This window comes from Anolis sagrei, chromosome 4 (assembly GCF_037176765.1).
Source record: "Anolis sagrei isolate rAnoSag1 chromosome 4, rAnoSag1.mat, whole genome shotgun sequence".
NCBI classification, from domain to species: Eukaryota; Metazoa; Chordata; class Lepidosauria; order Squamata; family Dactyloidae; genus Anolis; species Anolis sagrei.
Window position 1 is genome coordinate 211,319,095 of NC_090024.1, and position 21,884 is coordinate 211,340,978.

Below are 21,884 nucleotides of genomic sequence, written 5' to 3' on the forward strand. Positions count from 1 at the left end.
CAAGAATGGAAAATGGAATGCTGGAGGACAGGAAAATGGATTTAAAGATGGGGTCAAAGCCAACCTTAAAAACTCTGGCATAGACACTGAGAACTGGGAAGCCCTGGCCTGTGAGTGCTCCGGCTGGAGGTCAGCTGTGACCAGCAGTACTGTAGAATTTGAAGAGGCATGAATGGAGGGCAAAAGAGAGAAACGTGCCAAGAGGAAGGCTCATCAAGCCAACCCCGATCGGGACCACCTTCTACCTGGAAACTGATGCCCTCCCTGCAGGAGAACATGCAGGTCAAGAATAGAGCTCCACAGTCACTAACCTTGGGGGACAATCTTACATGGACAACGAGGGATCACCTAAGTAAGTAATACGGGATCACTGATGTGGCTAGTTCAGTAATAAGTGTCTTCCCATTCAAATGCTTTTCTGTGACCATCATGCAGATAAATATGATTGGGAATGAAATGGAGCACTGATCTTGTGGAATTCACTCTGTGGTCCCTGTTTAGCTGCTGGAATCACTGTAATCTGTTCAGTCCATCAAAAAAATGGCACAGGGGAAGCTATCAACAAGAGAAAACAATATTTTTGCTTTTAAAAATGCAATAGCAAATAATCAATACATGCCGACTTTTTCATGTTTCGTGCCGGATTGTTGCAACAAGACACGTCAGTAGAATTCTACTTGGCTCTTGAGCAGTGTTTTCCCCCACCTACGCCAAGATCCATGAGGGTTGCGATACTGTCTCTTGCTTTGTCATTGCACTGATTCAAACACTTCATCATCATTGCAGTTTTCCATTGAGGTTGTGCTTTGGTGAAACCATTCCTTGTAAGAAACCCATTTCCTTTTTCTTATGTTTCCCCTCTTACCACTTACCCCTACTTCTTTGTTAGCAAGTAAGTTGTAGTGGACACTTTTTTGACCTCTTCCATAGTTTGGTTTCTGTGATCCCATCTCTGGGAGAATCCCCTCTCCTTCTTGCAGGATCTTGGTTCTATAGTAAAGTGGGGACTGCATATTCTTTTCATTCTACAACACAGAGAATCCTTAGACTCCTGTTCAAGAGACATCACTCTGGTTCTTGTAATTTTCAGCTGTTTCACTCTCCTGTGTGAGTTGTTTCAAAAACTGAGCACCTCCCACTTTAATACATCACCTATCTGTGCAAGAACATTAGCTGGCCAGCCAATATCCTGTGTCCCAGACAACAGTGTACTGAGCACATCCTGAGCCAGCTCTTGAGCAGTGTGTCACAAGAGGGAGCAGAAGTCAAATTCTAGAGGTGGACTGACTCTTAAGGAACCCAAACTCATCCCATATCAGAGGTACGATCCTTTATAATCAAGGGCAAGGGCTTACTTATAAAGCTAGTCTTTCCCCCCGGCCATCAATATTATTTAGTATTCATTTAACCAAGCACAGCATAGGAATATAAATGTATGCAGCTAGAACAGCAAGTCAGACATACCTTGGGATCCATAGTGATGCCTCCAGTGAAAGCCTCCTACTCTTTCTCTTCCTCAGCTGCAGCCCTCTCCCCCCCTCTCTCAATCCCCCTCCCTTGCTTTTTTCCTCTGTTGCTAGGAAAGGGCCGTTGCCAGGCGATGAGATGCCGGATCCAGCATGTACAAATAAAGAACCCAGAGTGATTTGAAATATGAAAGGGAACTCCCTACAGCTCTTCCCCCATTTTCCAAAAGAATGTGAAGTTCCCGAGAAGGGAGGCCCAGGGTTGGCTGACTGACTGGCTGTCAGAGCTGCAGACCCAGGCAAAGCAAAACCATCCCATTCCAGGGCGTCAGGAGGCCACTGGCCAGACATCATTTGTTTCAAAATCTGCAGCATGATGGGACCTCCCATTGAGAAACGAATAAGGGAAAGATGCACACCCAGCAGGTGATGGGTAGCTGCAGCAATGAGATGTACTGCAAAATAATAGTCTTTCTTGACTCAGCAAAACAATTGCATCAAATATTTGCTCTTAGCATGTAAGCAGAATTTATGAATAAGGGTCTCATACACCAATCTTGATGTCAACAGAGGTATATGTCAATCAGCGGCTTTATCTGTGAATCTATTCTTAGTTCTGTACATGTGTTGGGTACCCATGTGGTTAGAGGGGAGATATAGGGGGATCCTACATGCTCAAAGACTTTGTATTTGTGGATTCAGGGAAAGAGAATTTTTTAATTTGCTGTTACATTGCCCTTTTTATAATGACCCTAGAAACAATATACTGGAAGCCCTTCTGGAAGAAAGGGCAGCACAGCAACAGTCAGCAGTTATCTGTCACCTGTTAGCAGATTATTCCACACACACACACACACACACACACACACACACACACACATATATAATTTCATGTGGCTTTCAAGGATGTTCAAAACTGACTGCTTTGGAAAACCTTTCATATGTCCAGTATGCAGTAATGCTAACATATGTATGTCACAAGATTAAAATTGTATATCTTTAAGTGGTTTCTGAATTATGATGACCCTAAAGGAAAGCCACAATGGGCATTTCTTGGCATGATTTCTTCAGAGATGGATTGCCTTTGCCGTCTTCTGAGGCTGAGAGAGTGTGACCTTGACCAAGGTCACCCAATGGGTTTCAGGATTCAAACCTGATCTCCAGAATCCTTGTCCAACACTCAAGAGACTACACCATGTTGGCTGTCTAATATTAAAATAAATAGCTATAATTACAGGCTATACAATTAAAATGTCCACGTAAAGATCTATGAGATTTTACTATTTTTGTTTAGGAGGGGCCACTTTAGAAATTAATCTCTCTAACCCGAGAACACTCTGAGCTTTTAAGCAGATATCTTTCTGCAAGTATAGATGTCACAAAGGAAATTTGGGGATCCCAGGCCAGTGTTGTAAGCACTACTGTGAAATAGTGGCAACAGTGAATTTGCAGAAAATTGGATTCTAAGAAAGAGCTCCATCATTTCATTCTCCTCTGAAAACTCCTCCAGTCATCTCTGCCACAGTGGGGTCCCAGGAACAGAAATCATAAAGGAGAATTGGTTAATGCAGGCAGAGTTAAGCACCACACTCCTCTTGCAAGAATAACTGCCCATCTTTGCCTATGTAAGGTTGGTGTTAAGTAGAGAAATGCGCAATCACTTTTGCACAAGAGATTAAGTGCTACTTGGGAGACAGAGATGTGGAATTGTGTATTTATGATTTTTCCATATGTATCCACTTTGTTTTCCCAGCTTTGCTTCTTTATCTATAGCAATGGTCCCTAGTCTTTGGTATTTCAGATGTTTGGCACTTCAACTGGCCAACTGTCAGGAATTCTGGAAGCTGAAGTCCAAAGCAACTGGAGGATCAAAAGTTGGGAAGCAATGATCTATAGGTTAATGAAGAAAGTGCAGCTGATGGGATACATATGCCCTCCAGACTTTATTCATGTGCCTCTCAAGGATGACTGCCAGTTCTCCAAAACCTCACAATGTCTTCAGAACAGAATTTGCTTTCTGTGGCAAAATGTAACCAACACTTGAATTTCTTATTCTGCCTTACTGGAAAAGGTAGACAAGCAACATTTGGCTTTGTGCTAGTCTTATTTTTCTGAATGCCTTCTGAACTGAGCTAATTGAACCCATAGATACTGGAAAATGATAACTTTCTAATCATAAATTGGTACAGTTACTAAGGCAGTAAGGGTATAAGCAGACTAGAAATGGCTAAAGTAGCTACATTGGCATAACTTCACTGGATCATGAGAAACAGGTGTTCAGACTGGTGGGAGGAAGTTATGTCTGTGCATCATCATCACCACCATCTCAATCATCGTTTTTAATTGTATCCCGCTTTCCCCACAAGACTGGGACTCAGGTGTATGAATTGCTAGGGGAATGCTTGCATAAGAAAGTCTTGGAGACTGGTCCACTCTTAATCCTCAGCCAGAAATGAGTTCAGAAGCCAAAACACCAAAGGTATCTGATAACAAAACGTCCAAGGTAAAGAAACTATAAATCAGAATATAGTCCAAGTAGAGCAGTCAGTAAGCAGTCCAACGACATAAATATAAGATATATAACAGTAGGGTCAATCCATGAAGAGGTATACTGAAGACTTGCTTCCAGTAGCCAGGCAGGAGAGAGCTTGCCTTCTTTTAATGACAATGGCAGCTTAGTCCACTCCCACATGCAACAGCTCCTCTTTTTGCTGACCTAGAGGAAGACTCAGCTGCCTACTAGGCTAAACTGGAGGACTTAGCTGTTCAAAAGCCTGAATTGAAGGAGAACTCAGTTGTCCATCAGGCTGAACTAGAGAAGGCCTTGACTGTTCATCAGGCAGAACAGCTGGAGGAGGACTTGGCTACCAAGTTTTCCTCATCTTCTGAGGAAGACAAGAGAGGTGGGGGCAGGGAGCCATGTCAGACATTTTTTTGTACAAACTAGTAGAAAGTCCAATTACTTGCAGCAGAGTCCGGTTATGCAAGCATAAACCTGCAATAGGATTCTAGCTGCATTCTGCAAGACATTTTAGGACAGATGCTCCCTCGGAGAAGATCTCTTCCTGGTATCCTTTATGTTTGCATGTGGTTTTCAGCCTCTGAAGCTATGGCATATATGCCCATCATTTGTCAAGTTTATTGAGAAAATCTATATGTAATAGCTTTCAGCTTTTATCCATTTCTGGGCTGATTCCTCTTATGTTGTTCAGATATGGCATAGATGAAGCCACTTCCCATACACCTCAAGGAAGCCCTAAAATCTGCAAGGATGTGATTGTTCAGAGGGAAATGTCATCATGCATTTCTTTCTTTACTATGCCTAAGGTCTCACAGCCCAGCAGTGAAAGGGTGAAGTGCTGTGACCCATACCTAATATTCCTGAGAGATACACTTGCTAGAACTCTTCATTCCTTTTTCAATATTTAGATTTCCAGTTTGTGGGACAGCAATGTCCCCAAAATGATGAATGATCTAGTATAAATATACAAGTCATTTAAATTAATGGCAGAGGTTTCAAATGGCAACATTCAGTTTTGTGATGGGATTCAATGTGAGAAATATAAGTGAAAAAGAGATGACATGGCAGATGTGGGCCCATAACTTGAAAGTTGTTGGACTGTAATTCCTATCACTGCTTCTCTTTGATTATGTTGGCTAAGGCAAATGGAAGCTAAAGGTCAAGAATACCTGGAGGGCCACATGTCTCTCATTCCTAATTTAAAAAGCTAAATTGCCTTGGGAAAGATCTCTCATTGGTCTTTTTAAAATTCTCAGCACTCTGAAAATAAAATCACCACAATGCCTTTCCTCTATGGGCATCTCATTAAAAAGTATCATGTACAGTTATGTGAACTGACAAATTTGAAAGTGGAGTGAATGTTTGTTTTGCCATGATTAAACATTTGGAAGCTGCTCCCTTTAAAAACACATAATCGGAGCAAATTTATGCTGTGTTCAAAAGTGCTGGGTTTTATAACATAGTAAAAACTAATGAAGGAGAATGTCCCTTGTAAAATTATCATGATCCTGGCCTACATATTATGTTCCTCTGGAAGCTGACTCTCTATCATCAGCCGTCTGTTTTATTACCATAATATTGGAAATACTAGTTTATTCAATTCTCATATTAAGTGGACCTTTCCCTGGTGAGTCAGTGAAGAAAAGTAAATGAGAAGTGAAGACCAGTGCTATGCATCTAGTCAGCAGTGTGACAAAGCTCCAGGTAGAAGCATTTCCAATATTTCTTTTTTCATTACAGGTACATCTTGGCTTTCAATAAAGGATTTCTCTCCCTCCAGCCTACTATTTCTCCCTAGAACAAGCCTGTAAGCCAAATTAGTCCAAGAGATCAGCACTGGACCAAAGCCATCCAGTGAGTTTCATGGATGACTAGGGATTAAAAACTGAGCCTTTCCAGCCTTAGTGTGACACCTCTCCTAATTACCACTCCACACTTAGCCTTGACGTCTATCTCCACAGGGAATTCAACCTTATATCTTGAGATTTTTTGACTTAGTCACTGCCACACTCATATATACCTCCTCATTTTCTTCTGAAGACATTTTTGTCAAATCATAATTTTAAGTTTCTGTACCTTAAAACTTGTCTAGACCCACACCACACTCTATGCCAGAAGCCAAGCTTAGATTATAGAAAAGCGCTCAGCAATGTCTAATGCAGATTTACCAGTGAATTCCATGGAGAAGAGTAAGAAATAATAATTTTATTTCAAATAATGTTTAAGGAGTTAGACATAGCTTTGAAATCTGTCATCTACCTGTCCTGAGAACTGACATTTAATGCACTTCTCAGATAAGCAAGATTTTAAAACCTTGACTTCTCTAGACTGCATTCAACACTATATTCAATATACCTGGCAGCTTAAAAACTTAATCAGGCAGTGTACTGTCGAAGGCTTTCATGGCTGGAATCACTGAGTTGTTGTGTGTTTTCTGGGCTGTATGTCCATGTTCCAGAAGCCTTCTCTCCTGACATTTCACCTGCATCTATGCCAGGTATCCTCAGAGGTTGTGAAACAGGTTCTTCACCCATGAAGTAAGTTGCTCAGAATGAGGAGCATTCTCTAAGGCCAGATTTTATAGGACCTCATGGGGCACCTTACTCAATGTTAATCAAATGCTAGTTAGAGCAAGGTAGTGGTTTGGGCATTGACTCTTGATGATGAAGACAAGGGTTCGCCTATGCAATCAGTCATGGAAAGCCAATGAGTGAACTTGGATGAATCACACTATTTGAGCCTCAGAAAACCCCATGACAGGCTTCCCTTAGAGTAACCATAACTTGGAAAAATGAACGCAACAACAAGTGGTTGTTGGACATCAATTCTAATCTCCCCTAGCCAAAACAGTGAAGGATAAGTAATGATACATCTTGCAGTCTAACAACATTTGGAGGGCTACAAGTTTCCCACTGCAAATCTAGATGTGCTTTCAGATCACATAGCTGAATTTACCATGTTTAGTGTGGAAATTGACTGTTGGTAGAGGACAGGAAGCAACTCGCCAGGAAGTCCTGTTTCAAGATACAGTGTTTCAGACTGGAAAATCAAGGGCTTATCATTCTCACCTACCTTGCTGGGTGACTGTAAGGACATAATAAGATAAATCCATATGCCTTTGCTGTGAGCTCTTTGGGGAAAGAGTGTGATACAAATGTGGTTAGTGATAAAACGACCCCTGATACTTCGTGATCTGAAAAGAAAAAGGTTGATGTCCTCAAAAGGATTGCAAATGCAGGCATGCAGCTTTTGGTCTCAGCATGTTCTCCTACCCTGAGAGCCAACTCACTAAACAGGCAGATAAGGTAATTCCTCCAGCCAATTTTGAGAACTAGTTTAAATTACACCATTTTGTATCTCTTGATACAGACAATCATATACAGCAAAGAAAACACAGAAATGAGAGAGGGATTATAACAAGTAAGACTAAATTCTAAGAGAACAAGGGACATTAGAATCTGTTAAAGTAAATATTAGATTCTCTTTAAAAAAAATCCCGAGGCAGTAAACTCCAAGATTATGGTGTAAGAAGATTACAGAAATACAATATATCCATCCTGTTTCCTTACAGACTTTATAAACCTATTTATCATTTTTTTTTCCAGATAGCACTCCAATGACAGAGATATTGCATTTCCTCAGCATGTAAAATGCAATACACTCTTGCTAAGAAAATGTGATCTATGCTCCTGGTGGTGCATCCTTTACTTTCTGTATATGCTGTGGACTGAGACTGAACTGGTATCATATACTTCTGTTGAATTGGGCTTCCAAGATCACTAGGAATACTGGTTTTCTCATTCTAATACTTCAAATTATTATGTTGGACTGGAGTTCCTCAACTTTATCAGAGGGGTAGATCGTATGGAGGGATAGCAGGCAGTATCTTCTTTGGATGGATCATTTTCTTTGTAATTTGGTTATTTATTTGCAGCTTTGAAATGAGCAGAGCTAACATTGTAAAATCACATCAGCTATTGGAATTCTAATTGATCTGCTGAGCCCTGCTTGGGTCCCTGAAATCCACTCCCTTTTGGGCCACTCTGCATTTGGGGGTGGCAAGATGTAACCTTTTTTGAACACTTTACCTCCATATCCAAGTTCCCATGTTTATTCCATGCTGATTTAGCATGTTTGTGTATTGTCAGAGTTTTAATTGGGTCGTACTCTCTATTTTTTCAATAGTTAGTCACAATCTCAATGGTGCTACTGCTGTGATTGGTTCTGGTCAGCATTATTGACTACATATCAACCCAGTTCTCTTAATTACTCAGATGACAGGATCACTGAAAATAGGTGAAACTTCCAAACTGTGGTCAGTGTGTTACTAGGCTGATGTCCTTTAGGCAGCACTTCAAGTTAGAAAACTGTATTTTCCCCTCTCAAGAAAAGCAGCCAGTTTCCCCTGAGTTGAAACAAGTGCTCAAGTGAGTGGCTTCTAGTTAAATCAGGATGTTAGAAAATGATGTTTTTTTTTTCTGTATTCACACAATAATTGTTATATACCTATAAGTACCTAATTCACATTTATATTATGATATTGGTGAGACTAAATATGAATGATTATGAGGGGGAGGTTTCTATGTGGGGAACATTTTCTCTCTCTCCTCTCTGTGGGAGATGTCCTTTCTGCTTTGAGTACTAACTGGGTACTGGAGAGGAAAGGAACTGGGACGTTGATGTTGCTGAGTTTTCAGAAAAATGCTGAAATTCCATCCTGGCCTAGATTTTATAAGAAGAAAATTTACCATCTTAATCAAATGGATCAAAGACTGTTCATTTCTAGTAGAAAAATATCAGTAACTATGCATGGATCAGCTTTCTCCTCAGATTTGAAAACACAGCCAATGTATGTAATTGTTATGTGCACTCCAATTCTCTAAGTGGTGGGATGTTTTAAAGGCAGTGCGCCCCTAAGCATCAATTTCCTTTAGGTTGTCAAGTTTAGAGAATGTCATTTTTGTAATATCTGATTTATTTGCAATTATGTGAAGAGAGCATAAACTCTCTAGAAGATGGGATTTTCCAGATGTATTGGATTACAACTCCTGCTATACAGAGACAGCACAATATTTGAAGAAATCTGGAATAGAGAGTAGGCTGAAGCAAAGAACATGCCCAAAGGTTCCAAGTAGTAGATCCATTGACAACATCAGGGCCTCCTTTAATGGGGAGAGAAGAGGGGCGCAATGGGTTAAACTCTTGTGCCAGCAGGACCGAAGACTGACAGGTTGGAAGTTCAAATCTGGGGAAAGTGTGGATGAGCTTCCTTGTCAGTTCCAGCTCCCCATGAGGAGACACGAGAGAAGCCTCCCACAAGGGTGGTAGAACATCAAAACATCCTAGTGTCCCCTGGGCAATGTCCTTGTGGACAGCCAATTCTCTCACACTAGAAGCAACTTGCAGTTTCTCAAGTCACTCCTTACACACACACACAAATCCATAATGTGGTCCCAGCTCCCCTGGATTGGGAAGAGAAAGGAGTTACCTCACTTTCCAATTTCTAACATCTTCTCCACGTCAAAAAAATTCACACACAATCTTCAGCCTAACCACCAGTTCCCACTGGGAAAATAACTACCAATCCTTGTTACCATGTAATGTTACCAAGCAATTTCCTTCAAAGAAAGGAAGATTGCTCAGTCACTGTAATGGTATACAATATGATCCTCATAGATCGTTCTTTCTGGCAGAAGTAGTTCATTTCAATATGGTTTGCTGCTATCCACATTTTCTTTTTTCCATGAAGATATGGGGGGTGTCTGTATTCTCAAATGATAATTAAAAATACAAACTTATTTTACATTAGATGAAAGAACAGCTCCTGGGCAGGTGAGGCTGGACCAGGAGTGTACTCTGATCACAAGATTCAGTTCAGACCCTACTTGAAGGATTCAGAAAGCAAACCAATTCAGGTGGCTTTGGAGGCTGTAATGACACCAATAGCAGTGAGGACCACGAAATAATTTGATCAGGGGTATAGATTTACCCAAACAATATCACTGGAAAAAATATTTGCTGGTATTTCAACTTGATTCTGAATCAGGACATTGTTTCAGCGTATTTCGACTTTTACAGTATGTGCCTTGCCATTCACTGTGGAAATTAACACATGGGAAATTCTCAGGAAATCCAGCAGAGACTACAACAGTTTTGTTATTTGATTATTGAGTTTTCTTCCTATTTATTAAACCTACATGGAACTAGTCTCAGCCCCCAGGCTCCTCCACACAGGTACTGAACAAATAAAATGAGTATATCAGCAGACAGAGAGCCTGTCAATGCAATTTTCTACCTAAGGAAATATTTCAAAGTGCAGCCTAGAACTGGCAGGAGTATTCTTGTTCCAGTGAGAGATGTTTGTAACATCCTCACCAATCTGCCAAGGTGAAACTACTACAGGCCCATTTATCTCCACAGACAAATGAATATTGCAATAATACTCTCTAGTAAAAGTTGCAGCCAAGTTATAACTCTGGCAGCATGGCCCAGAAAACATTGCCAAGGAAGTAGATTTTGGCACCTGATGTTGTATGTTAATAGGCTCAACACAGCAATGATCATCAATCTTTCTCTACCTGGTCCTGGCCTATGTGTTTGTGTCTTTGAAAGTGGACAATACCAATGCAAATTGTTTTTATGACATTTCATTCCCGGAACCATGGGTTGGGTGGTAGAAGAAAACTGCTGGAAAATCCAGGTGGACCAGCAAATGAATATTTCAGTCTTCCCACCAGGATTTATCTCTTAAGGTGATAACCATACTCTACTTAAAAGAGACCCCCCCTCGTGTTTGGGGGGGGGGGGTGGTTTGTAAACCTCAGAGTGAAAAACCTAAAATAAATGTAATTAACTACTGTTCTACAGTCCTAGGGTAAGAAATCCCTCACAGACAAAATGCTGCTTGGAGATCTCTCCTGCCAGTAAATGCTGCTTGACATGGTGAGTTGGACCTGAGAGATGCAGTTTTACAAAGTCTTTACCCTTCTCTCCCAAAAAGTACTGGTGTCTCAACAAACTACAAATCTCAGGATTCTAAAGCAATGACCCCTGACAGTTAAAGTGGTGTCAAACTGCATTAGTTCTACAGTATAGATGCATCCTAAATCAGTACTTTTCAAGTTATTGAATGTGTCAGGCGGGCAATTTGTTCTTGGTTTGCCAAGGACCACTACCATACTATTATTAAAGTTGTATAGTTTCCTGGAAACCCTCTGCAAACTGACAGCTGATGTCTAATGGACTGGCATTTGTCTTCAGAGCTGTCACAAGAGAGAGGTTTGCTGTTAGAAGATTGGTCTAAATTTGCAGAGCAACGCAAGGAGGAAGTAGAGAATAAAAACTCAAGGTTTATTTCTGCCTTAAAAAGTTTCAAGGTGAGATAAAGGACAAATTTCAGAGCACAGCCTATAGACCTTTTTTTTACAGTTTGGTTTTCACATAAAAAGAAAAAACATTAACATCTAGTTCATAGTAACATACTCTATGGCTACATTCCATAAATATTTACAAACTGTTCCAGAGATGGCTTTCATTGTTCTGAAGCTATTGTATTAGATCAATCAGCAATAGAATTGCTGATTTGCAAATATAATTAACAATTGAAACCAAACACGAAACATCTTTTCTCACATGTGTGTTCAATCACAGGATGAAGTTAGAGCAGAGTTTCTCAAACTGTGCTCCAGATGTTTTGGACTTCAGCTCCCACAATTCGTAACAGCTGGGAAGCTGGCTGGGATTTCTGGAAATGGAAGTCCAAAACACCTGGAGGAGCAAAGTTTGATAAATACTGAGTCAAGAGGGTCTAGGGAACATCACCGGTAGCCTACAATACCCTCTCAATTATTAGCAATGGAGTCAATAGAGAATAGGGATTTTTCTAAATTAAAAGTGGGAATTGATTTTCTTAAAGTCACAATTAGAATACTAATTTGTGTAGCACTAGAGCTAAATTATTTTCAATGTTCCTTCCAGCTCTATGATTATCTAGATTCAGTGTACAGACTCATAACTGAGCAACCATGAATGAGCAGTATTTTTTCAGCATAAGGATAAGTTCTGTTTAGCTAAATAAAGAGGGAGAACAGTTACATCTTCATACTTGGGACTTGTTTTGAAAACATTACTATGTCTGGAGGCAGGACAAAGAATAATTGCTCAAACAAAAAAAGTGGTCCTTTTCGTTGAACCCCTCTTTTGGCTTGGAGGCAAAATCTGTAAATTTTCTATTTGTCACAGTACAGTACACCCATAGATCCCCCCACCCCCCGTCTGACACACTCAAGCATTTAAGAAACAAACCATTTGGGATTTTTTTTACACATCTCAATCACTCCCTCAAACTTTTATCATAGTAACAGCTCCTGGTTCCATTATTTTCTTTAAACTTTCAAAAACTTTTAAAGCAAAAAAAATGTATACTCAAATACACGGTTTAATACAAAAGATTCCAATATTTTTGTTTGAATTGATGAATTGAATGATCAGATGGAGGAGAAATACAGATTATGATGTATGGCTATAGTAACAAGACTGGTATATGGGCAGAAATGGGGAATACAGTAATTCCATGGAAAGAGGACCCGGTTGTGAAAATGGATGAATTGTTTGCTTTGATTAGACAAAAATATTTGGTTACATTTTTTTTAAACTGGGAACCTTTGTGTTTTTGCTGAAAAAATGAGAATGGCTTGTTAATTATGCAGTTTATGAGTTGGTAGTTAGTTTGCTTAAGTAGAAGAATGGTAGGTAAAATATTTGAGTTAGAGAAATAGAATTTACATTCTAAGAAATATAATCATAATTTTAAAAATTCAGAAGTTACTGTATTATTTTCTTTTCTCTCTCTGACTCTTCATTTTCTCTCTGTGCTTGTGTATTTCCCCCATTGAATGTAGGGGCAGTCCCCAAGTTACAAACAAGACAGGTTCTGTAGGTTTGTTCCTAAGCTGAATTTGTACATAAGTCAGAACAGGTATATTATTTATGCATAACTCTCTCTCTCTCTCTCTCTCTCTCTATATATATATATATATATATTAGGCCTGGGTAACAACAAAAAAATTTGTTTCTAAAATCGATTCTTTTTTTGGGGTTTTTGCGTTTCGTTATTTAAAATAATTACAAAATTTTCCTTTTAAAAAGTTCGATATTTACGAAATTTCGTAAATGGTAAAAAAATTAACGAATCGATTTCCGAAACAATAACGAATCAATTCATTAATGGCGGACGCGACCGCGAAATACGCTAAAAAACCTCCAAAAACTTCTGAAGCTTCCCTCTCCCTCTGTTCTTGACTGTTGGTGTGATATTATAATTTTTTTTCACTAATTAAACCATAAAACTGGCCCAGACATGCGGAAATAATAACGAAACGACCTCAGAACAATAACGAAACGAATACAATAACGAAATACGAAGCATTTACAAAACGTATTTAAAAATTCGTTTTTTTTAATAATTGCTCCAGAATGGTTTGTTATAGTTTTGTAATTGGAAAAATTAATGAATTATTAACGAATTACGAATTAATGAAACGAAACCGCCCAGGCCTAATATATATATATATATATATATATATATATATATATATATACATGGTACAAAGGTTGGAAGCCAGACTTCTAACAGGAGTTAATTATAGGGAATGTACTACACCCCTATTAAAGCAGCTTCACTGGCTGCCAATAAGTTTCTGGTCCCAATTCAAGGTGCAAGTTATGACCTACAAAGCCCTAAACAGTTCGGCCCTACCTATCTTCAGGATTGCATTTTCCCTTATGAATTGGCATCGGCTCTAAGATCTGCTGGGAAGGATCTCTTCTTGCTTTCATCATCATCAAGGGAGAGGGCCTTCTCGGTGGTGCCCCCCCCTCCGTCTTTGGAAAACCCTCCCCAGAGAGATTACGTAAGCCCACACTGTCTCCCTTTTGTAGGGATCTGAAAACCTGGATGTTCCAGCAAATTTTTGAGAATGATTAGTCCCTAGACCCAGTCCCCAAATAGCCAGATTGCACTTTGTCTTGCACTTCATCCACTTCCCTGGCCCTATGATGCACTGTTTGCACTATCCTGTGCCCAGCCCTTTTATAGTTGGCCATGTTCATTTTGTAATCCTGATCATTGATTTGTTGAACCTCTACTGATGGAGCTACAATGCAATGGGTTTTTAATATTGTTTTAATTTTTAGTGTGTTTAACAGGATTTTGGTATTTTATGATGCTTTTAGTTCTTATTTTGTTCGCTAAGTTAAATTAGGTTGTGTTATATTGTCGAATATGTTTATTTTGATGTAATTGTCTGTATGGTTTTCTTTCCTGCAATTGAATGTTTGTCTTATATGTTGAAAACTCCTCTGAGTCCCTTTGGGGAGATAGGGTGGTATACAAATAAATGTATTATTATGCTTTGGATTGCATAAGGAAGGGTTAACACCCCCATGGTGTTTGTTTTGCTGTCTGTGCCCAAGTTCAGAAAATTTCACTTCACTTTATGTCCTTGTGAGAATGGGATTTTGAAAAATCTGCCTTGTTGTGAAAACAAGGATTGGTGATAAAGCTTCAGAATCAGTGGAGACACCTTTTACCCATGATAACACTTTCAGGAGTATATTTCCCTTCCTGGGGGTAGATTTCTCTCTCTTCCTGTTGTCTCACCCCCATTCTTAACTGTAAGTAACTCAGATATTTCTAACTTGGGGACTGCCTAGATTAGAAAATCTTTGATACAGACAGAATATATTAGTGAGGTACACATTCCTGGACATTATCTGGATACACATAACCGTGGATAATAGAGAACCCTATGTACATGCACACACACAGTATTCAAGAATAGAGCTTTTCCTAAGGAGGAGCCATGCCAGTATTATAGAGCTGTTTTAGAACTGACAGTAGAGGCTATTCAACTGCTGATTTGCAAGACTAACAAGGTGGAAGGGCAGACAGGCAGTCCAACATCAGTCATCAGCTCTTGGCAGTTCTTCTGGGCATCTGTGCCTGTGAGTCTTCATCTGCTAGCTGCCCAGTCTTTGCGACTGAAGTCTACTATGTAGACAGATGTTAGCTCAAAGGGCACAGCAAAGTGAGAGGATAAGGGACAAGTCAAGTTACTTCAAAGAAAGCAACATTTAGTAGCGGTGAGCACAGATTGTTGATGGCCAGCGGGTACAACTTTCACATGATGTCATGTCTACACAGATATATAAAGAGACTCTCATACTTTGTAAAGGTGGGTTGACCTGTAATGGAAGGAGGGATAAACCTATCTGAGCCTTTCAAGATTTGTAAGGATAGGCAGCTTTGGTATGTCCTTTGCTCAGATCTTAACATTTTGACAGATGGCGTAAAGGAAACTGAAGGTGAGAAAGTGCTAAATAACTATTGTTACCTGTGTTGAATATGTTTGGTTGGATTGTAATTTGGAGTTATATGGTTTTTTCCCCTGTGGAAAACATAATAATATTGTTCTTAAGCCCCTCTTCCAAATAAAACCCTCTATACATCACTCATCCTAGACATAGTGAGTAGATTGCCCCCTATTTTCAAATACTTGAACAAAGCTCCCCTGATGCACAGCAATAAGATGATGTTGCTGGTTCCTCAACCAAACAAATTTTTGGATGCCTATGTTCCATCACTTTTTTTTCTTTTTGGATACTGCAATTCTTGATTTGGAGTTGAAGAGGCTGAAAGGTTGCATTGATTCAGTGGTGCAGAAATAGATTCTGCATAGAATCATAGAGCTTGAAGAGAACACATGGCTATCCAGTCCAGCCCTGCAGGAAAAGCATAATCAAAATACCCCTGACAGATGGCCATCTAGCCTCTGTTCAAAAGCCTCCAAAGAAAGAGATTCCATGACACTCTGGGGCTGAGCGTTTCATTCTTGAATAGCTCTTACAGTCAGAAAACTCTTCCTAATGTTCAGGTGGAATCCCCTTTCCTGTAATTTGAACCCATTGCTCCGAGTCCTAGTCTCCAGGGCCGCATAAAACAAGCCTGCACCCTCTTTTTTTAGCATCCTTTCAAATATTTAAACATGGCTATGGTGTCTCCTTTCAACCTTCTCTTCTGCAAGCTAAACATACCCAGCTCTTTAAGATGCTCCTCATAGGGATTCAAAGTGTCCAGACCTTTGATCATTTTAGTCACCCTCCTCTGGTTCCAGCTTGCCAATATCTCTTGTAAATTATGGTGTCCAGAATAGGATACAGTATTCCAGGTGAGATCTGACCAAAGAAGAATAGAGGGGCACCATGACTTCCCACTTGGCTTTTTTAGCTGCTGCATTACATTGTTGATTCAACTAAGACTTGTTGTCCACTAAGACTCCAAGATCTTTTTCACACGGACTGTTGTCAACCCATCTTGTATCTTTGCATTTCATTTTTTCAGCCTAAGTTTAGAATCCTACATTTCTCTTTGCTGAAATTCAATTTTGGCCCAGCTCTCTAATTTGTTAAGGTCATTTTGAATTCTGACCCTGTGTTCTGGAAAATTAGCTATCCCTCCTAATTTGGTGTTATTTGCAAACTTGATAAGCATGCCCTCCAAACCTTCATCCAAGCCAATAATAAAAACGTTGAACAGCATGTGTTCAAGAACTCTCAAGTTTTTCAAATTAAAATTCTTGAACTTTTGATTTACTAGCCACATTTTGCAGCTATCCATTTGTTGTTGTACTTGTGGTGAATCAGTGTCCTCTATCTCAAACACACACACACACACAAGTTAACCAACCAAGCATTTGAATAGTGAGTGAAGTGTATGGATAGGCAAGAGTGAAAAGAAAAACAAAATTCAGACAATTGGTTTGAAGAAGTTGGAAGAAGACGTCTTTGGGACAGTCTTCTCCAATCTGAATATTCCCAGATATGTGGGACATCAACTATTCCAAGGTACAAAGCCTATTATGTGTTTTGTAGTCCAAGGGGATCTTTTTAAGGAGTCAGTAGCAAAATGAGTAGTTAGGACATCAGTTAAAATGTCCATGCCGTTGTCTGTAAATCTAATGATTTGGCTTCAAACTAATGTCTTAAAAAACAAGTTAACCAGCTTGTTGAATTTGTTCAAATGCTAATGGTTAACATAATGAAACTGATCTGTCAAAGGTAAATGTTTTATCAGACAAGGTACCTGACAATTCTACCTAAACTATCTATTAGATTTGCTTCCTGATGTTACTTATGGAAAACACTGCATTCCATTTCTTGAACTCTCTCGCATTTGATCCAATGTGTATGTATAAATTCACAGAAAGTTTGGATTACCCCCCACCCCCCACCCCTTTGCCATAGGAGAAAGGTCAGTTGGTTGGTTTGTAAATCTCACATCTCATTTTGGCTCTTATGGACAAAAGAGATCAGGGTCACACAGGCCACTCTGCCAAAGGAACTACTGTGACCTACTCACTCTCCCAAACAATTTCTTGCTGCAGCTTCATTGCAAATTCCATGAATAATAACATGCAGTTTCATGCCCTCGAGGGCTTTACATTTACATCTGCAATGTTAGATTGCATCTACAGAATGACAAATTCTAATATATTACATCTAGATACATTCTTTTCAAAAACAACTTTGAAACAGTAAGTGATTTTTTCTGGATACTTTAGAATATAGATGGTCATCTGCTACTCCAAATATTCAAAAAGGCAAGAACTGAAACTATCCACTGCTCCTTCTACTAGATGCTGGATCTCTGAGTTTTGACTATTCTCCGTCCACCTGAAAAGTTGAGCCCTGAAATGGAATCTTTCTCTCCTGTTTTCATATCCACAACTTCTGAGGTCCAGGAACAGGACAAAAGAAAAGAAAAGAAAAGAAAGGTATACCATATATGAGCAAGACAGCACAGAGTTATGATGTCATTTTGCTTTACATAAATGCTTATACACTTGCAAATTTAACTTTTTATGCATCTGATTATTTGAAGGTCCTCCAGCATTATTCTATGGCTAATCTCCAACTGAAGTCAAATTGGACAAACTATAATTGTCTAGATAAATGTTTTCTTAGGAAAAATGTGTTTTTTATTTGTGGGTTTTCCCACTTTGTGTGTGCCACATACCCCTAATCCAGCCAACATTGAGGGATTACTATATGCGTACATGCCTTTCAGTTGCTTGCTGGTATATGCTGAACCCATGAATTTCATAGCATTTTCTCAGGTAAGAGCTGATTGGCTATGTGAAGCAGTGGGATGGGACTGGGGAAAACTCACACTACAATCAAGCTGAATTCTTTATAACTGGATCTTCTAGCAGAGACAGGAGAAGGATGTGTAATTGGACACAGGTTTGGGAAGCAGCCACCGAGTGCCTTTTGATGCTAGGTCATGCTGACTGAAGTAACGGTAGATGGTCCGGGCTCAATAAATTTACATCTGTCAAGGAGTGAATGTGTGTGTACAGGAAATCATTCAGACCTCCTTTCACAGATGAGCTAGCTTCATAGATATTAACACTGTGAAGGGAAAGAGAAAGAGAAAGAGATAGGAAGAGAGCAAGAAATCTGGAGGACATTTCATTTCTCTACAAGTTCATTTCCCCTTAAACTGCAAATACTTTTGCAATGCCTTACCTTAGACACTAACAAATTTATTATAGCACAATAAGCTTTTGTGGACCAGAGTTTATGCCATAATACATTTGTTACCCTTTAGCACATTAAAAGATCCTTTGATAACTGTTTCAAAAACTGACTAGCTACTGCTCTGGAAATCTTCCCCTAATTGATCTTTCTGGATCCTAGTAAATTGCTTTACCATTGTGGAGTCTCTGTGCTTCTTCAGCTGCTTGAAAGCTAAGTATTTCTTTGACAAACCCAGCTGTGATAATATTATTGTCCACCTGTCTTTTCATTAGAGTTTCAGTGCAGATGTTGCTCTAATGTAACAATGTTCATTCATCTTCAAGCTATGCACAAGTCTAGGCTGATATTTAGTATTTTATTTCTTTTCAAAACAACTCAACTGTGATTTAATGATTTATTTCTTTTTTTTTCAGGCAGAGGAAAGGTAGGGTAAATTGCACTCTGTGCTCCCAATAACCTGTTGTGTAGTGAATGGAAATTTACGTGGATACAAACTATTGGGATAGATTGTAAACTTCAATTCCGCAGAATGTCAAGCCTATCAGCACTGACCACAATTGGAAGAATCACTTTAAGATTCATGGATTGCTTGAACTGGCATTGTTATGTTCGTACATTTTCAGACTCAATCTACATAAAACATTTGTGCCCCCCATGACTGCCAATCCAGCAAGTGAACCACAGAAAGAAAGAGTACACATGACAACTTCTCAGTGATGCAATATAAACGAATGTCCCATATGCGTATATTTCCAAATTAATTTCACTTGTCACTCAGGAGTGATGGACCATTGAAAATTCCCCTGCTATGCAATCAGTGAAGCACCACTGGAACATCTCTTCTGACATAATAGCTGCTCTAAACCACAGAGCTTTGCTGTTGGTTATGACACATGTATTCATATTATGTGTGCCAAATTCTACAAAGGTCATTCGGCTGAGAAATGTCTAGTTTAATTCCTTGATGCGGATGCATGGCAGATAAGTAAGAGTCATGGTGAACTTTTAAACGGTGTCATGCTCATTTATCTTTATAAAAAACACAAACACTGTTGGAACTACAACAAAATATTACAATGTGAAGCTCTATTTAATCCTTTGGTCAACCACCCATGCATTGTTGAGAAAAATAATAAACCAGAAATAATTTTGAACACTTTCCCCTGGTATTCAGATAACTTGAAGTATTATGGAGGAATTACAGTCAGACCTCCACATTCACTGCAGTTCAAGATACACTACCCCCATGCATGAAAAAAAAAAAAACACCCATGAATTAAAAAAATGAATTAGAAATACCTTTTAGGAAGAATTGAAATGGAGGACCAAGAAGTACCTAGAGAAGTGTTCTCTCAAGAATGTCTAGGTCCTCCAACACAATTTTATTGTCAACATCTGGTGAAGCTGTGTTAGAGGATCTAGAGATTCCTAGAGAGAACATATTAATAAAATCCATAAGTAATTATATCCACAAAAATGAAATCAGCAAATGTTTAATGTTAATTATATTCAATATAGAAAATAGAATGGATTTCCTATCAAGAATATTCCTATTCAGAAAATATCTTTTTGTGTATTTTTTTGTCTGCATAGAATAATTCTGCCACAACATTATAGAACATTCATACACCAGGTCGGGTGACTACCCTGAAGAATATACAGGGAATATTTGTTTTCTCCTACAATGGGTAGAAAACTACTGTATTTCAGTGTTTAATAGTCGCATTTCCCCCCTCTTTTTTGGGGGGGGGGGGGACAAAGGGTGGGACTATTATGCAGTAGCTGCCTCCTCAAAAGGTAGTTCTAGATGGGAGAGGTGAGCAGACGGATGAACGAGACCATCTGTCCTGTGCAAAGGCTCCTCTGTAGGTCAGAAGGAACAGTGGGTAGGAAGGTGAGTTCACCCGCTCATTCGCCTGTGCCCTCCAAGCTACAGAGCCATGCCTTGCTTCAGCTCCCAGCTAAATCAAGCTCCCTATAGCCAAAAGGTAAAGAGGGCAGGTGGATGGGGGTATGTGTGTGTGTGAATTCATTCCCCTACTCAGCTGCCCTCTTTCCTTGATGCTGTGGGGCTTGACTCAGCTCAAAGTTGAGTCAAGCCTTTTAGTGCCGAAAGAGCGATCACTACTTTAACTCACTCACCCGGGCACATGAAGAAAGGATGCAACAATTGTTCAGGGAAAAGCAAAATACCGGTTTTGCCTTCCCCAAAAGGAGGGTACAACTAATATGTGATGAAATATGGTATCACCTCGTATGTGAGGATGAAACAGCCGAGGATTTACATTTCTAGACCACATTCATGTAGCTATAAAAGAAAATAAAAGTTATATTTATAACTCAAAAAGGGTAACTCACAGTGTAATGCAATTATACACTCCTTATTAGACAAAAGAATTAATAAAAAACATATTTAATCATATTGCCAGATGTGAGTTTTTCTATCAAATGTATCAGGCAATTCCTGAAGAATCATTATATAATGTGGAAAAAATGAAGAGAGAGTTTATTTTAGTTTCCAGTGCTAAGGCTAAAATGGAGCATTTGGTAAACATATATCATGTGTCACCCCAATAATATTATCCTATATAATTACTGTAAGAAGTGATGATAGCCACTACTTCACATGATTGTCATGAACACTAGGGCAGAACTAGGCATACTTGGGATGCCTGAGGATCCCGCTCACGATACCCTCTTGGAGTAAGAGACAGGACACAGCTGTTCCTTGGTTTTAATTCTTCTTCAAATATTCAGATATGCTGTCAGTTGACAAAAATGTACCAGTTATACTGAAATGTATATTTTAGTTATAATCACATACAAAGAATGAAACTGTACACTAGAGCATATACACCATTTTAGTTAAAATGCATTCAAATGTGTATTATCTAGAGAGAGAAATCCTGCAAACTGATGTTTTCCTATCTTTTTATAAAACAAATTGAAGAAAAATGGGATGGAATGATCTATTTACTCCTGCTTATGAAAGATCTGGAGCTAGAATTTCATGGGTTGATCTTCCAGTACCATCATTTGGGAGCAGAAGGAAAGACCATTATGGCAAGTATGTGTTGTTGCCCTTTCAACATGTTCTTCCCATTTAGCTGAGTTTAATAAATAAGGCATCATGTCTATAATTCTCACAAGGCTTTTTGGTATCTAGCATTTCAATAAGCACTAGGAAGATGGGACAGTCAGGCAGACAAACAGATAGACAAGACAGGTAAGCGAGACTGGATACACACGTAGTATTAACAAGCAGCAGCAGTTGAGTCTGGAACTGGATGTTCCAACGG

General features: G+C 39.2%; 1 protein-coding gene and 1 long non-coding RNA gene across 4 annotated transcripts in view; one reads left to right on the forward strand and one right to left on the reverse strand.

Moving 5' to 3' along the window:
* DLGAP4 (DLG associated protein 4) overlaps window positions 1-21,884 on the reverse strand; it is a 431,492-nt gene that overhangs the window by 213,495 nt on the left and 196,113 nt on the right. The window contains exon 1 of one of the 2 annotated variants that reach the window (XM_060772311.2): window positions 1,465-1,482. The exons of the other annotated variant lie outside the window; for it this stretch is intronic. The gene's annotated coding sequence lies outside the window, so the exon portion shown is untranslated. Of the gene's footprint in view, window positions 1-1,464; window positions 1,483-21,884 lie in introns of those variants that run through there. 2 annotated transcript variants of the gene reach the window in all.
* Window positions 1,212-21,646, forward strand: LOC137097013 (uncharacterized). 2 transcript variants are annotated; one of them, XR_010909910.1, is made up of 3 exons: window positions 1,212-1,321; window positions 17,682-17,819; window positions 21,536-21,646. It is a non-coding gene; the product is annotated as an uncharacterized lncRNA (long non-coding RNA). The 2 variants fall into 2 exon arrangements; XR_010909909.1 differs by lacking the exon at window positions 21,536-21,646 and adding an exon at window positions 18,999-20,179.